Source organism: Rattus norvegicus, chromosome 5, assembly GCF_021556685.1.
Source record: "Rattus norvegicus strain SHRSP/BbbUtx chromosome 5, alternate assembly SHRSP_T2T, whole genome shotgun sequence".
NCBI classification, from domain to species: Eukaryota; Metazoa; Chordata; class Mammalia; order Rodentia; family Muridae; genus Rattus; species Rattus norvegicus.
The window spans coordinates 63,781,819-63,800,353 of record NC_141538.1 but is presented as its reverse complement, the minus strand read 5'-3'; positions in this window follow the sequence as shown (position 1 = coordinate 63,800,353).

Below are 18,535 nucleotides of genomic sequence, written 5' to 3'. Positions count from 1 at the left end.
AGTAAGAACCTGGAGAGGGGGGGAGAGAGAGAGAGAGAGAGACAGAGACAGAGACAGAGACAGAGACAGAGACAGAGACAGAGACAGAGACTCAGGACTTCTAACTCCCAAACCCATTCTTTTTTCTGTCACTGCACCATATTTCTGGAAATTGAAATGTAGCCCAGGCATCTGTGGCTTGCTTTTATAGAATTTGGTTTTCTTTCATATATATATGTATATGTGTGTGTATGTATGTGTGTGTATATATATGTGTGTATGTATGTATGTGTATATATATGTGTGTGTGTATGTATGTGTGTGTATATATATGTGTGTGTGTGAGTATATATGTGTGTATATATGTGTGTGTATGTGTGTGTATGTGTGTGTGTATATATATATGTGTGTGTGTGTATGTGTGTGTATATATGTGTGTATATATGTGTGTGTGTATGTGTGTGTGTATGTGTGTGTGTATATATATGTGTGTGTGTATGTGTGTATATATATATGTATGTGTGTGTATGTGTGTGTGTATATATATATGTGTGTGTGTATATGTGTGTGTGTATATATATGTGTGTGTGTATGTGTGTATATATATATGTGTGTGTGTGTGTGTGTCTGTCTGTCTGTCTGTCTGAGTAGGTGCTTTCATCTGCTGAGCAGTCTCACTGGCCCCGTTATTGGTTTTCTTAAACTTTGGAGGTTGGGTTTTGTTTGTTTGCTTGTTTTGTTTTTTGTGGTTTGAAAAAAAAAAATCTCAGCCATTCTCTGCATGGCTCAGGGCGTTTTCCCAGCAAGAAAGCAAATACTTAGGCTGCTCTTTCAGAAGACCCGCATTTTATTCCCAGGACCCACATGGTGACTTAACATGTAACTTAGCATCTGTAACACTGGTTCAAGAGGATCCAGTGTCCTCTTCTGGCCTCTGCAAGTACCAGCGAGGCACTGAAAGCACCCATATACACAGACGAATAGATCTGCTTGGGCTGTAAGTGAGACTCTGTCTCAAGAAGGAGAAGGAAGACAGAGACAGAAAGGGAGGGACGAGGGGGGAGAGGAGAGAGGGAGAGGGAGAGGGAGAGGGAGAGAGAGAGGGAAAGGGAGAGAGAGATCAGACTAAGGCTGTCCTTGCACAGGATAAACTTTCCAACACATTTTAAAAACTTAAATTTCAAATTTCTTACTCTGTGCGGTCCCCAAGACTCTGGCAAAGGGGCTGCAAAGCAGGGCCTAAGTAAACTTAACAACAAGACCCCCTGAGCTGAACACTATAGGAGCTAACTGCAGCCTCCAGTCCCATGATCCTCTGCAGCTTTCAGGCCAGAACTGGACTGTGAGCCATTACATCCACCCCAGTGAGTGGGAATGCTGGAGAAAGAACGGCCAAGCCCATTTGTCCAGCCCTCGGAAACTCTTCTGAACTGCACGTGAAACCACACACCTCAGAGGCCAAAAGGGGCTCAGGTTACCAAGGCAAACCAGACATGGTTTTCTGCCCCGGCGCCCCCTTAGTTTTGGTGCTAGATTTGAAGCCAAGGCCTTGTGCCCACTAAGCACATGCTCTGTCACTGAGCTACACGTCAAACACCAGTCCCCAGTAACCACATTATTTTCTGTCTCGAAATCATTCTTACCTGCTCTGCCGCCTCCGTTTGTGCTGGCAAACTGCCAGGAGCGCCATTCCACCTTCATCATTCGAAGCCTTTCTAGTCTGCTTCTCCAAACCTTCCCACAAGCAGTTCTAAAACTTCTGAACCCTGTGCTCAGGTATAGTCAGCAAAATCCTACTTTTCCCTTCCTTCCGTATTTATTTATTTATTTATTTATTTATTTATTTATTTATTTATTCATTCATTTATTTATTTAAATTCAAAGTCTCACTGCGTAACTCCGACTGGCCTGGAATTGCTATGTAAACCAGACTGGTCTCAAATTCACAGAAATCTGCCTGCTTTTGACTTTCCAGTGCTGCGATTAAAGACACGTGCCACCACCCCCAGCCATGACCTCTCTTCTTGGGGCCGATTTTCTGTGTAGTCACTTTTTGTCACTGTAACGAAACACCTGAGCAGAGCAACTCAAAGGAGGAAAGATTTATTTTCTTTTAATATTATGTCTGTATGGGGTGGGATTGGTGTTAGTTTACAAGCGATTCCACTAGGCTCCTCCCAGGGCCGTAGCAATAGCTTGCGTCATCACCAGCCGCCATTACCTCCTACTGTCAGGTGTGGGCAGCATATAAAAGGACTGGTCACCAGCTGTCACTCTGTTCCTATGTGTTTCCAGCAGGTCTCTCCCCTTTTCCGTCCTCTGTACCCCATCCTCTTCTCTGTCCCTAACTCAGGCTCTCTGCTTGAACAGTGTGCGCTGAAAACATTACTTATTTTTATTTTATGAGTGTTTGCCTGCATAATGCCTGTGTACCACGTGCATGCCAGGGACCCTAGGCCAGAAAAGGAGGTGGATTTCCTGCAGCTGGAGTTAAAGATGGTTGTGAGCCCACAATGTAAACGTTGAAAATTTAAACCTGGGAGGGACTGGAAAGATGGCTCAGTGGTTATGAAAGATCCTAGCTCGAGTCTCAGGATGGTGCGCCCCAGGAAACACCGATCCCGGACGAGCCCCCAGATGAAAGATCCCCGAAGAGAGACCCTTTCTAAAGTCGCGGGAAATCGCGGACCCCAGACACAGAGAGACCATTTTGGATGTAATAAGTAAAGGTGAGGTTTATTACGGTTATCTATTACGGGGATCTCTGGGCCGACAAGTATCCTGCGCAGCAGACAGAGGTGTCGACCCCGAAGCTCAAAAGTCAGGGGTTTATATAGGGAAGGCTAGGGGGTTTGGCGCGGTTACACACAATTGGCTAATTTCTGGCGCGGCTATAAGTGATTGGCTCATTTAAACACGGCAGTGAGATTACAGCACAGCAGGAGAGTACATATTGACTGGATCGTACAGGATTTTAGAAGCTAGGGGCGTATCAGGGTTTGAAGGACATCTGGTTAAGGTGTGACTCTGAGTAAGCTGGGGGAGGTGCCCTTCTGCCAGATGGTTTGGGTCAGTCCTGATAACTCGGGCTGGTTCCTGCATTCCTTTTCTTTATCTTTATGGTCTGTTAGTCCTAGCAGCAGGGTGGGGCTGCTCGGACTTGCTTTTCACAGTGTTTAGCCCTGAGTTTGTGAATTTTGAAACATACTCTTTTAACTTCATATTTTTAAACCTTAAATCTGTATAATTTTCCTTTCAGTTAAGAGCACTGGCTGTTTTTCTGGAGGTCCTGAGTTCAATTCCCAGCAACTACATAGTGACTCACAACCATCTGTAATGGGATCTGATGCCCTCTTCTGGTGTGTCTGAAGACAGCTATAGTAAACTCACATACAATAAATAAATACATAAATAAATAAGTAAATAAATTTTAAAAAGAAAAGAAAAGGGTTGGGGATTTAGCTCAGTGGTAGAGCGCCCTGGGTTTAGTCCCCAGCTCTGAAAAAAAAAAAAAGAAAAGAAAAGAAAATTAAACCTGGGTCCACTGTAAGAACAGAAACTGCTCTTAACCACTGGGCAATTTCTCCAGCCTCAGAAAGATTTATTTTGACTCATCGATATCAATCTATGAGGACCTCGCGCCATTGCTCCTGAGCCTGCGGAGTCAGCAGGCAGAATTCCTGGATAGGAAACATGTCAGGGAGCAAAATGACCTACTCTATGGTGGACAGGAATCAGAGAGAAGTAGAGAGTAGACACACCCTTCAAACCGTGCACTCAGGGAACACGTCCTCCAAGTAACCCATTCAACTATGAAGTCATAGATGTGGAAACACATTGATGAGCTTAGTGACCTCACAAATCACCGTACAATAGGACCACCAGGCTCCCAACAAATGCCCTTTAGGGGGGGACGTTTCCAATCCAAACCCTAACACTGCCGTTTACCGCTTGTCCCACACAGAGAGATCTGGAAGTAGAGTAGGGAAACAGAGATGAAAGAAAAGAGTCCTCGTCAGGGAATGGCATACTTAAAAGATCAGCAGCAAATTTACACTCGCTAGTTAGACCAAAAGACCAACAATGCCAAACACTGGCAAATGTAGAGTAACCAGAATGCCCATATGCTGGTGAGAAAAACACAAGACAATTACTGAGATAAACTTAAGTATTTCCACCCTCCCTGGAAATGTGAACACATCCCTCTGTCTTAGTTAGGGTTTTATTGGTGTGGAGACACCAGGACCAAGGCAATTATAAAGGACAACATTTAATTGGGGCTGGCTTGTAGATTCAGAGGTTCAGCCCATAATCTTCATGGCAGGAGCCTGGCAGCATCCAAGCAGACATGGTACTGGAGGAGCTGAGTTCTACGTCTTGATCCAAAGGCAACCCAGGAGAGACTGTCTTCTGCAGGCAGCTAAGAGGAGGCTCTCTTCCATAGTAGGTGGAGTTTGAACACTAGGAGCTCTTAAAGCCACCTATACAGTGACATCTTTCCTCCAAGAAGAGCCACCCCATCTAATAGGGCCACTTCCCATGGCCCAAACATATTCACACCACCACACCCACACATTCACAATGTTGAATGATGTTCATATTACTTTACCATACTTTCAACTTGGAACAAATCAGGCGAGGACGTGGACAAACATATTCACACAAGGAAATACTACTCACCCATGAGAAGAAACTATGATCTCATACAAATGCACATGAATCAAAAAAACCATGCAGGGTGAGGGCGGCATGACAAAGACTGGCTCTGTAGGATTCCATTCATCGTCACGACATTCAAAAGGGAACAACTGATCAGAAATCAGAGCCATTATTTTCTGGAGGTAGGGAGGGTGGGTATATAAGTGGGGTAAGAGATCTTTTTACTCTGTGTGTGTGTTTGTGTGTGTGTGTGTGTGTAAGGAAGTACGCATGTTTACAAGCATGTGTTTGTACAGATGTGTGCCTGCGGAAGCATGAGGACAAACTTAGGTACCATTCCTCAGAAGCAGTCTACCATGGGTTGTTTGTTTTGTTTCTTTTTTATTTTTAGAGATTTATTTATTTATTATATACAAGTACACCAAAGCTGTCCTCAGACACACGAGAAGAGGGCATCAGATCTCATTACAGATGGTTGTGAGTCACCATGTGGTCGCTGGGATTTGAACTCAGGATCTCTGGAAGAGCAGTCAGTGTTCTTTACCACTGAGCCATCTCTCCAGCCCCTCTTATTTTTATTTATTTGTTTCTATTACCTCATATATGTATTGCAGGGACACTGATGACCCACCCAAGTTCTGGGATTACTAGTGAGCACCAACAGACCCAGTTCTATACAGCTGGGGATTGAACCCGCGGCCTGGTGCATGATGCTAAGCCCTCTATCAGTGGCGCTATGGTCCCAGCCTCCACTGTTCTTAGAGCAGTTTAATGTAGAAAACCAATTGCAATAATTAGGGTCCAGTATTGGCGCATTTGTTACTGTGGAAGAAATTACTCCCCAAAGTGAGGTGCATTAAAACAATTGCTGGAATTCTATTTCATAACTCCTGCGGGTTGGGTTTTAGACAGGCCACACAGTTACAATGGCTTGCCTCCTGGGATTTTGCTTAGGGACTGAAGCCACCTAAGGCTCCTTCATTCACATCTTGTGACTTACTGAGGCTGTCAGCTGAGACCTCACCTGGGGCTATTGGTTACAACCTCTGCACATGACCTTGTCAAACAGCTTCCTGATAATACGAGTTGACCTTTGGAAGCAACAGTCGAGTGATTGGATAGTGAAGGAACCTGGGCTTTTTTATACCTTAGCCTCTGAAACCTCAGAGGTTCAATACTGCACTGGTTACAGGAGACTGACCTACTTCAGAGGTGTGACCACAGAGCCCACCTATAGAGGGGGAGGGTATCAGTGGAATCGCAAGAAAGCCATGTGGAATGGTAGTACCAACTTCAAGATAAGGCTCAAAGGACTCAAACTATGCCACTAGAACAATTTCCGTTCATCCGTGGCTCCAGCTTTCTCTACGCTGCATCAAGCCTCAGGAGAGAACCTCAAGAAGCCCAGAGGCTGCCATTGCTCCAGCCATATACCTTGTGTTGTTCAGTGACCACGGGAAAAGAGACTTGTTCTTCTCTTTCCAGGGCACGTCTTGCAGAGTGGATTTCTTTAGCTCTAATTGTCCTGACTTGGCTCTTGGGGTCAATACTGAAAAGATCACTTGTCCTTCACGGAATGTTCTGTGTGAACTAGCTTAGGCCCTCCTCAGTCATGTGCCCATCTCTGACACCAGGAACAAGGTTAACCGGCATCGCCGTAAATCGCAAGTCTCAGTAACGGCAATGACGTCAACTACAGGAACACCACATTTGCCAGGTGCTGCCGGAAGAAGGTGTTTTTTCTCACATGTCAAGATCCACACAGTTCCAAGTGTTAATCCAGCGTCTGAAAAAACTGTGGTTCTCTTGATCTTTTTACCTCTCTCGGGATGGATGCCCAGTTGACCTAGTCGTCATGTGTGCCTTGTGCTTTGTAACATTTGCCATTGCTTGTTTTAAAGAGGCTGGGATAGTGAGGCTGGGATAGTGAGGCTGGGATAGTGAGGGTGGGATAGTGAGGCTGGGATAGTGAGGGTGGGATAGTGAGGCTGGGATAGTGAGGCTGGGATAGTGAGGCTGGGATAGTGAGGCTGGGATAGTGAGGCTGGGATAGTGAGGGTGGGATAGTGAGGGTGGGATAGTGAGGCTGGGATAGTGAGAGTGGGATAGTGAGGCTGGGATAGTGAGGCTGGGATAGTGAGGCTGGGATAGTGAGGGTGGGTTGTCGTGGTTTGCCCTGGATTCCACTGCCCCGAGGACGGCTGCCTAGTCTCGTACTCAGAACTCAGGTGACTTCACCAGAACCTTCTCCCCACTTAATTTGTAAAATACAGGTGAGGGCTGGTACAGGATAGAACGAGGCCCTTGAACAAGAAGAAATGATGGGTGGGAGAAAAGTTTGAGGGAAGAGGAGGAGGGAGGAGGAGAAGGCAGAGTAGCCGCAGGACAACATGGAGGCCGACGTTAAGATTCCAGGCTTCACCTTTACAGGTTGTTATGAATGTTCTTAAGGGATGGGTGTGTACAGGGCTTTGTATGTCTAGGTGGGCAATTATATCTTATCCACTGGATCGGAGGTTATTGTGTTGTGTGTTCTTTCATGTACACATTTAAGTGTAAGAGAGTGTGTGGCGGCTAGAGAGTCTGGGCCGCCACGGGGTTGGGATGTGTGCTTCTGGCAAGATATCTACCAGATATCTTGGAGCACTGCGGTGCTGGATCTAGTGGGGTGAAAGACAGCCCCCATTTTTATAATTTTACAACAACAGTGGGTGGGGCAGGCAAATAGCAAAGAGTCAGGACTGTGAGCTGAGTGTTCAGCCCACGTCAGTCACTGCACCTGGAAATGTGTTAGCTTCACCTGAACTATGCCTTGGCAATCTCCCTTCAGTAGCAAAATGGGTGGGGGCACTTCCCCCATGTCTCTCTCTCTCTCTCTCTTCTCTCTCTCTCTCTCTCTCTCTCTCTCTCTCTCTCTCTCTCTCTGAGATATTCACACTTTATGTTAGTGAGTACACTGCAGCTGTCTTCAGACACATCAGAAGAGAGCATCAGATCCCATTACAGATGGTTGTGAGCCACCATGTGGTTGCTGGGAATTGAACTCAGGACCTCTGGAAGAATAGTCTATGTTCTTAACCACTGAGCCATTGCTTCAGCCCAGTGTCTTTTCCTTCTCAAGAGTTCTTCTTCTTCTTCTTTTGTTCCTCCTGCAGGAAGTTAGTGATAAAAGGAAACCAAACCCCACTGTCTTCTTAGTAGTAATTGTCATGTTCTGTAGAAATTTAATCCTTTTTTTCCCCTCTTCTTGAGATAGGGTATCATGTAGCCCAGGCTGGCCTTGAACTCCTGATCTTTCAGCCCCCACCTACCAAGTGCTAGTGTCACAGGTATTCCCCACCACACCAGACTTTCAGCCTTTTCTTGTTGGGTTTGTACTTTGATTTCACAGTGTCGATTGTGGTCTCCCTTGGTTGACTCTCTGGTTATTCAAACTCTATTTGTTTAGCCTTTATGATGCAGGGCCCCCTTTCTCACCTTTTTACATCTGATCACACCATTTTCATCTGAGAAGTTAAACTGCCACCATGCACCCTCCTCACCTTCAGGTCCTCACCATGCACCTGTCTGGTCCCTCATCTTCTGTTTTGATTTCTCCTACGTGTGTATGCATGCCTTCAGTGCATATGGAAGCCACAGTTTTGTGGACTTGATTTACTCTTTCAACTGTTTATGTGGGTTCCAGAGTTTGAACTCAGGTCACCACTTTATCCTCTGACCTCTGTGCCATCTCTCTGGCCCAACACCCTCAGGTTTCTCAGGTTTCTTAAATTAGTTCCTCCTCACATTTATTATTTTTTTAATTTATTTTTATTTTATGTGCATTGGTATTTTGACTGCATGTATGTCTGTGTGAGGGTGTTGGATCCCCTGGAACAGAAGTTACAGACAGTTGCGAGCTGCCATGTGGGTGCTGGGAATTGAACCCGATCCTCTTAACCCATGAGTCATCTCTCTAGGCTCTCATATTTATCATTTTGTGGGGCAGGGGACATGCCAAAGCTACTGTGGAGATCAGAGACAACTTAGAGGAATCAATTGGCTTTCTCCTCCCACCATGTGGGTGCTGAGGGCAAAATCCCGGTTGTCCAACTTGGCAGCGAGTGTTTTACACACTGAACTATCTCCCCAGCCTTCCCATTACCACCACTATCCATTTTTGAAGACAAAGTGCATTGTGGTCTGAGATGGCCTCCAGATTGCTATAAAACTGAGGATGACCTTGAACCTTTGGTCCTCTGGCCTCCCTGGGGCTTACAGGCTTGTGCCACCCAATATGGTTTATTCACCAGCCGGCAATAGAGCTCAGGGCTTCTTGCTTCTGGGGCAAAGCACTTCACCAACTGAACTATATCCCAGTCCCCTTTTTATTTGTATAATAAGGAAACTTAAGAGTCTGTGCATAGTCACACATGCCTGTGACCCCAGCCCTTGGAAAGTGGAGCAGAAGGAGCAGGAATTCAAAAACAGTCTGGGCTGTGTGACAATTTTGACCACCATAGGCTATATGTGCTCTCTGCAGAGAATGGAGGAGAAAGAGGAGGAAGAGGAAGAGGAGGAGGAAGAGGAAGAGGAGGAGGAAGAGGAGGAAAAGATGAGAAGGAGAAAGAGGAAGAGGAGGACAAAAAGGAAGGAAGGAAAAGAAAGGAAGAAAGGAAACCATAGATTGCTACTTTTCTTGTAAATCTGGCCCATCCCTGTGTTGTTAGTAGTGGTTTTCTTTAGGTAAATAGCTAAATAGACATTTCTTGCCTCAGATTTGTTTTGCAACATGAATAATGCATGTTCTGCGTTCTTGTGGCTCGCACTTGCCTGTTGTCTCTTCCTAAAGGTTATGTTTTCTGTTTCTGCTCACTCATATGTTGCATACACTCGACTCAAACACACACTTGACTTCCGCCTGTACACACATGGACTCTCTTGATGCACAATGTTTATTAGTTTAAATGCCACTGGTTGAGTGCGCGGGGATTTCTAAGCTTGAGTTCCATGACAGAAAGTCCTGTAGAGGTCCTTGATACGCTTCATGAAGGAGCCATGGAGAGGCTGAACCGTGGCAACTGATTTCAGGCTCGAAGTCCCCATGGCTCACAGGGAATACGCAGTTCATTAAGCATAGTGTCTCCTGCCCTGTACTTGTTCTCCTGAGCTAGACACCGTTCTAAGCACTGGAAAGTCAATAGGTGCCTGATAAACATGACTCTTGATTTCAAGATACACATGCTAGTATGGTGTAGAATCTCACATCTGGCTTACCATCTTTTTATCTCAAGCACCCCAAATCCTTCTGTCACGCAGAATCCTTCTGTCACAATCCCAAATTGTCCTGGTTCACCAGACTCTAATGTTTGTATAGTCTTTATTTTGTTAATTTCTCTTTTCAGTAATGTTTTCTTTCTTTTTTTTGCTTCTTTTTTTCGGAGCTGGGGACCAAACCCAGGGCCTTGCGCTTCCTAGACAAGCGCTCTACCACTGAGCTAAATCTCCAACCCCATGTTTTCTTTCTTGAAGTCTGTGTTGTACTGTGTGTATATGTGCGTGTGTGTATGTGTGTGTGTGTGTGTGTGTGTGTGTGTGTGTGTGTGCGTGTGTGTGTGTGTGTGTTTTCTAGGACTAGTGGTGGAACCCTAGTAAGCACTTAAGTAAGTAAGTAAGTAAGTAAGTAATTCTAGTAAGCACTCTACCGCAGAACTGTATTCATAACTGTAGTATTTTTCTATCCCAAGTACAGGGTAGCTAAGAACTACACTCCTGACCCTGACGGGTTCAGGCCATTGTTGAGCTCTCACACACTTACAGTTTAAAAAGACACACCAGAATATTCATTATATCCATGTGGGCTTGTGCCAGAGAAGAAGAGAAAGAGGAGAATGGCAAGTCCCACATGTGCCACGTCTCCTTCCAGACTCAACAGTTACCTAAGCCATGTGCCATTAAAGGAGGTCCCTCCAGAAGGGTCCATGAGTCCGTGGATAGTAAGGTTCTGTCCTCAGTAAGGCCTCTGAGACACTTGCCTCTGCCCTCATTAATTAAAACGCGCAATCCAGTGTTATAAACACCAATGTGTGGGGATGGGGTGGGGGGACAGCATCCTTTCAGAATCCTGCAGGACTGAGGAAGGGTGTCCTGAGACATGTCCATGCCAGATGCAGCTGGCCCCAGAGTGAGTGAGAGGTCATCAGAAAGTGACAGAATGTCTCCGACGGCTTCAGAACCAGTTGAAACTGGCCTTTGTGCAATTTCACCTGCCACAATTTACTCTGAGAATCCTTGAGGCTTTTTTGTTGCTACTGTTGTTGTTAATGTGGAGTGCATGTGTTTATTGTATGTGTTTATGTGTACCGGTATCCATGTGGGGGTGCATACAGATGTGGAAGTCAGAGGACAACTTCTGGAATCATTCTGCGAGCAGCACCCATCTTATTTCTTTTGAGACAGTATTTCTCTTGGGGTTGCTCTTACCGGCTCTGTTGGCTGGCTAGCGGGCATGCCCCAGAGATCTGCCTGGCTACACTTTCCTAGCACAGAGAGTCCAGCTGAGCACCACAGCACCCAGCTTTTAGACTTAGGTATGGGGATAAAACTCTGGTCCTTGTGCTTGCAATGCACACATTTACTCGTGTGTGTGTGTGTGTGTGTGTGTGTGTGTGTGTGTGTGTGTATGTATGTACCAGCATCAGTGCTCATGTGTAAGTCAGAGGATAACTTACAGGCATTGATCCTTTCCTTAGACCATGTGAACCTCAGGGATCAAACTTAGATCATCCAGCTTAGCAACAAACACCTTAGGTTGGAGAGATGGCTCAGCGGTTAAGAGCACTGACTGCTCTTCCAGAGGTCCTGAGTTCAAATCCCAGCAACCACATGGTGGCTCACAACCATTGGTAATGAGATCTGATGCCCTCCTCTGGTGTGTCTGAAGACAGAACTACAGTGTACTCATATTCATAAAATAAATAAGTCTTTAAAAAGAATAAGTACAAGAATTCACGCCATGCAACAGATCAAGTAGAAGTAGGTTTATCGGGGAAATGAGGGGAGTGAGGACCTAAGAAAGGGGTAGAGGCAAACGAGTAGACAGGCAGACAGATGGAGCAGAACCATCAGAGCAGAGGATGTGGCATCAGAAGGACAGAAATGAGGAGAAAGAGAGAAAGAGAAGACGTGGGAACAGAGAGAAAGAGAGAGCGCTGGAGTGGTGGGCAGCCCTTTTAGACACAGCCCACACCTGGCACACCTGGCACACCTGGCACCAGCGGCAGGTGATGACATAACCAGTTGCTAGGTCCCTGGGAGGAACTGTAAGCTAACACCAACCACATTCAGGATGGGGCTTCCCTCCTTGGGAAATACTCTCGTAGACTATTTGAACTCACTATGTATCTGAAAATAGCCTTGAATTCCTGATTCTCCTATGTCTCTCTCCAAATACTGAGATTACAAGTCTGAGCCACCATGCCTGGCAGCCTGCCTCTAATGGACTTTGTAGACTTTGATCAACCCATCTCAAATGATAGAAACTCTCTTCTGGAGTACTTGACAATGATCAAAGGATTCCTGTGTTTTCTCAGAACTCATTCTGCAAATATTAATGATTGAGATAAGGATAAAAGAAGAAAACAATGAACGCTAGCATTCCAGATTCTTCTTTCTGCTTCCTGCACCTGCTCTCTAGCCATGAAAATCAAAAATTAAAGGTAGAAGCTGGCGTGGGGCTGCAGGCTTGGAATCCTAGCACTTGGAAGGTGAAGCTGGAGGATCAGAAGTTCAAGTTCAGGCTGGAGAGATGGCTCAGCAGTTAAGAGCACTGACTGCTCTTCCAGAGCAGCGGCTCACAGCCATCTGTAATGAGACCTGGCGCCCTCTTCTGGTGTGTCTGAAGACAACAACAGTGTACTCATATATAATAAATAAACAAATAAATCTTTATAAAAAAGGGCATCAGATCTCATTCAGATGTTTTTTTGAGCCCACCATGTGGTTGTTGGGAATCGAACCCAGGACCTCTGGAAGAGCAGTCAGTGCTCTTAACCACTGAGCCATCCCTCCAGCCCACAAATAAATCTTTTAAAATACATTTTAGAAATTCAAGATCATCCTCGCCTACATAATGATTAAATTCAAGGCTAACCTGGACTTCCTGAGATCCTATCTCAAAAAAACCAAAAGGTGCTGAAAGATGGCTTTCAGTGAGTACAGCATTTGCTTCACAGGCACAAGGGACCTGAGTTAAGATTCCTCAGCATCCATGTAAAAGTCATGCATGGCCTGCGTGCATATTCCCCAGCCCTGGGGGGGATAAAGATGTGTGGATCCTGGGGGCTTAGGAGCCAGCCATTCTAGCCAAAATGGAGATCTCCTTCCTGGTTCACCGAGGGACTCTATCTCAAAAATAAAAGGTAGAGAAATTACTACCCCCATGTCAACCTCTGGCCTCCACACATACCAGCAAAGGTGTCCTTCCTTGCATGCACAAGCACAGGCCTGTAGCACACATACACATGGACAAACTGAAGGTGTAAGCAGGCCTGAAGTGTTTCAGGAGGAGGGGGGAGTGAAGGTATGGCGGAGTATATCTCAATCTCAGCACTCAGGAGACTGAGGGAGGAAGAGCTTGAGTTCAAGGTTAGCCTGAGCTACGCAGGAGATCCTGTCTTAAAATATGGGAGTTAGGGTCAAGAAGTAAAAGACTTAAAGTAAAGGTGGGGATAGGGAAAGAAACTCTAGAGAACTCAATTTGCCCTGAAAGCTTTCACACAGCATTGCCTGTTTTATAATCTAGTCATTTGCTTTTGTTTGTCAGTGGGAGGGGTGAGGCAGGGTCTCTATATTTAGCTCTGGATGTCCTGGAGTTCACAATGTAGACCAGGCTGGCCTGGAGCTTGCAGAGATCCTTCTGTCTCCTGTCACTATGTCCTGAGTGTTGGGATTGAAGTCTTGTGCTACCATGCTGTCTTAGTTCAGGTTTCATTGCTTTGAAGAGACACCATGACCCTAGCAACTCTTATAAAGGAAACTCTTGTGATTGGGGCTGGCTTACAGTTTCAGAGGTTCAGTCCATTATCATCATGGTGAGAAACATGGCAGTGTCCAGGCAGGCATGGCAGTGGAGCTAAGAGCTCTACTTCACAGGCACCAGAAGAGGACTCTGAGCAGCAATGGACATAGCTTGAGAATGTGAGACTTCGAAGCCCCTCCCACGGTGACGCACTTCTTCCAAAAGGCCACACCTCCTAATAATGTCACTCTCTATGCGCCAAGCATTCAAACACATGAGTATATTTGGAGGCTTGGTCACTAGGGAGTGGTGTTACTTAACAAAACTTAAGAGGTAAAGCTTTGCTGGTGTAGGTGTAGCATGGTCGGAGGAAATGTGCCATTGTGGGGGTAGGCATTGGGGTTTCAAATGCTCAAGCCAGGCCCAGTCTTTCCCCCCAAACCCCTTGATGCCTGCCAATCCAGATACAGAACTCTAAGCTCCTTCTCCAGCACCATTTCTGCCTGCATGCTACCATGTTCTCCACCATGATGATAATGGACTGAATCTCTGAACCTGTAAGCCAGCCCCAATTAAATGTTTTCCTTTAAAAGTTGCCGTGGTCTTGGTGTCTCTTCACAGCAACAGAATTGTATTGACTAAGACAGCACGGGCTTTTGAAACCTCAAAGCTCACCCTCAGTGGCACATCTCCTCCAGCAAGGACAAACCTCTTAATCATTATCTTGCAGTTTCATCAACTGCGGACCAAGTATTCAAATACACGAGCCTATGGAGGCCATTCTCATTCAAGCCACCACACACTGTAAAGGTTGAATCTGGCCGTCACACAAATGCACACGTTTGTTCACACACACACACACACACACACACACACACACACACACACACACACAAAACCCTGGGGGAAATTAGAGACAGAAGAATCAGGAATTCAAGGCCACCAAAGACAAAGCAAGACTCTATTTCAGAAAACTAAAAGCAAAAGAAAAAACCCAGGTTCTGGATATGATATTATTATAAAGAAAAGTTCTGGATACGATATTATTATAAAGAAAAGTTCTGGGGTTGGGGATTTAGCTCAGTGGTTAGAGTGCTTACCTAGGAAGCGCAAGGCCCTGGGTTCGGTCCCCAGCTCCGAAAAAAAGAAAAGAAAAGAAAAGAAAAGTTCTGAGCTCAGGGCACGGAGCTCAGTTGATAGATTGCTGGTCTAGTATGTGTAAGGCCCTGGGTTTGATGCCCAGTTCCACACAAATCAGATGTGCTGGCTCATGCTGGTAATCTCAGCGTTTGGGAGGCAGAGACAGGAGCATCAGGAGTCTCAGTTCAGTTATTCTTACGGCCACGTAGAGCTGGCTACAAGAGGTCCAATCTCAAAGTAAAACAAATTCCCAAATCCTTTTCCTCTCTCTCTCTCTCCCTCCTTGAGACAGGGTCTCACTGTTATGAAACCCTGCGCCCTGTCTGTCCTGGAATTTGAAAACTGGGCTAGCTCTGAACTCACAGAGATCTGCCTGCCGTTGTCTCCCAAGTACTAGGATCAAAGGTGTGCGCCACCACCACCCAGCTCTTTTAGTTCATAATATAAAATTATATCCTTGTGAAAATGGGTGCTGTAGTAGGAAGTAGACTTTCTTCTCCTGCCTTTATCTGCAGATGAGAAAACAAGCTCCCCAGACTGTGGTGCTTGCCTGCTCTGGACTGAACTAATGGGAGGGGCGGCCTAGGGAAAGACTCCACCCAGCTAAGCTTTGAACTTGTAGTACGGAGCCTAAGGGTTCTTCTGCTTTGATAAACCCTTAACATACCAAAGTTTCTGCTAATGGTCGAGGGGTGAGGTTCAGTCCCAAGCTGATGGCTGAATTTGGCTGTGTCATTAACGGTTAGTTGTTAGGGGGCAGACTCAAGAGCAAGGGCTTGTGGGTTCTTCCTCCGTGGTTTCAGAGCGGTACCGAGGCCAATCAACGTGTACCAGTGCTGGGGCCACTGTAAGAAGGCAGTCAAGAGGTTCAGAAGGCCCTGAGCAGCCATTGTGTGAAGCCTGGACTGCAGTGCAGACCTTAATATGTGGGAGATATCAGAACCCTAAGATGTCTGCTAAGGACAGCTGCACACAGGAAGTGGAGGCGGCCGAGACAGAGGTGCAGGCTGCAGGCAGCAACACTGGAGGTGGGACTGAGCCGTCTAAGTTCTCTGACATCAGACGTGGAGTTTGTCCTGATGAGTTTTGTTTTGGGCCAATATTTCCTCACTGTATCTCAACACTTCCCTTTTGGAATGCAAATATACATTTTGTACCATTGAATGCTGGAAGTTTATAATTTGTTTGTTTTTTGTTTTTTATTTTGCACGGGGTGACAGTCAAGAGATTGCCTTAATTATGATTTGGTCATGACCCGAAGGAGGCCGGGAAATGAAGCAGTGGTTTGAATAAGATTGTTCTCCCACAGGCACTTGAGTCTTTGGTCTCCAGGTGGTGCCAGGGGAGGTGGTGGGGGTGAGGTGGGCTTTGTGGGTTCAGAGCCTTCCCTCACCTCTACCATTCTCCTCTCTCTCTCTCTCTCTCTCTCTCTCTCTCTCTCTCTCTCTCTCTCTCTCTCTCTCTCTGCCTTGTGCTTGGGGTTGAAGATGTGATCCATCAGTTTCCCGTTCCAGACATCGGCGGCCATGCCTCCTGGGCTGTTACAGACTCCGCCTCTGGATAAACTCTTCCCTCCATAATGTGCCTCAGCCATGGTGTTTTATCACAGCAACAGAGAAGTAACTAAATGCAGATGTCTGTATAACCTGGACTACACAGTGAGGCCTTCCTGTAAATCACTAACAGTGAGTTTAAAACAACACAACAAGGGATGGAGGGGTGTGTGCTCAGTGGGTAGAGTGCTTTTCAGGCCTGCATGAAGACCGGAGTTTGGATCCCTAGGTCCCAGTTCTAAAACTGGGTGTGGTGTCACAGGACTGTAATCTCAGCACTGGGTGACAGAGACAAGAGGATTCCAAGGATTACCAGCTGGTGAAGGTCAGATTCCACAAATGACCCTGCTTCATAAAAGAGGGGCTTGGGGGGAAGACACCTGACTTCAACCTCTGGTTTTCACACGCACACACGCGGCCAAGCACCTCCCACCACACATACACACAGATGAATAGTTAAATAGAAATGAAAAATGACCCATCTTGGCGATTTTCTGGGATACATGGCATTGTTGTTAACTTCAGGCCCCTGTTACACAACAGCTGTTAAGACTTGCATCCTTCGCCTCAGCAGGACGTTTGGACCACAGAATACATTTTAAATGTGGCCTTCAAATCATCTGTCCAATATATAAAAACAAATCTTATCTCCCACAGTTGTCCCTTTTCCAGGCTAACTGCCCCCTGGAATTCACTCTTCCTTCAGAGTTCATGGTTCCAAGTCCTAGATCCAGGGTTGTGTACTCCAGAACTAACATGCATGCCCCGCGGGTAGGTTCTGTGGGAGGAGCTGGGAATAAAGTGACTAGAACACAGCGCTGGAACTCCAGAGTGCCATGGGCTTCCAGCAATGACAAACCAAGAAGCTCGTAACCTGTCACTCCAGTCCCATTAGACGGTCAAGGACATCACAGAAGTCCAACAAGGAGACAGTCAGCTCCACCCGGGACATCAGAGAGCTTAATGCAGACGTGGAACTTGTCTCCCACTGTCCACACAGAAGTCCCTCTGTCACTGACTTCATTCAGGGATTTTACCTCCTTCTGCCTTCTTTTCTTGGCATTTCTCTGACACATCCTGTTGGAGTGTTATGTTTCAGGGAGAAAAATTTAAATATATTCATCTGCCACCTTAGACATGTTTTCATAAGAAGAGAAGCTAGCAGCTTGTAGCAAGAATGACTATTTCAGCACACGAAGCCCGAAATCATTTCAGTAATCTCCTTCTTCTTATAGTCCCTCCCACCTGGCTTCCTCTTTTGTCTTCTCTCTCTCTCTCCTTTCAAAACCTCTTGACGGTCAAAGTTATCTCTCACAGCCAAGTTTTTCATAAACTCAGATGGACTAAGTGACACAGTAGAGGCTGGAAGCTTCCTCACAGGACCTCATGATCGTCACTCACATGTGATTATAAAAGAGGTCACAGGGTAGCTCTTTGCTAACCCACGAGTGTACATTGGAATGTGTGGTCGTTTCCATCACACTCCCAAATGCAGGCCTGACTCCTCTGTCCAGCAGCCTTCTGCCCCTCCTCAATAAAGCACTCACCTCTCGCCGCGTTTAGTGCAGGTCTGCTAAGTATGCCGAATGTCTGATCACACGTTCACATTAAACGTTGTCTTCTCCTCATGTCCTGAGCTGCTCCCCTGGTTAAAGTACACTTTACCTTAGGAGGACAACGTATAACCAACACTGTTTATTTGGGGCTTTTTTTTACTAACTGTTTAATAACAGTTATTATTATTGCTACCATTGCTATCATCATTTCGTCATTATTAATTATTATGATGATGATGATCATCATTACCGTGTGTGATGTGTGTGAGGGTGGGCACACACTTGGGTATGTAAAGAGGCAACTGTCAGGGCTTGCTTTTCTCCTCCTGCCATGTTCATCACACTAGGGGGCTAAACTCGGGTCAGGCTATCTCACCAAGCCCTTTATTCTTTACTTTAAATGTTTTTTGTTTGTTTGTTTGTTTATTCATTCATTCATTCATTCACTCAATGTTATCTGTGTGTGTGTATGTGCATGTGTGTGTGAGTGTGTGTGAGTGTGTGAGTGTGTATAAGTGTGTGTGTGAGTGTGTGTATGTGTGTGTAAGTGTGTGTGTGTGTGAGTGTGTGTGTATACACAACTAGCAAATTGGTCCTCTACTTCCATTGTGTGGGTTCCCGTGGGCTCCAGAGATTGAATTCAGGCCATC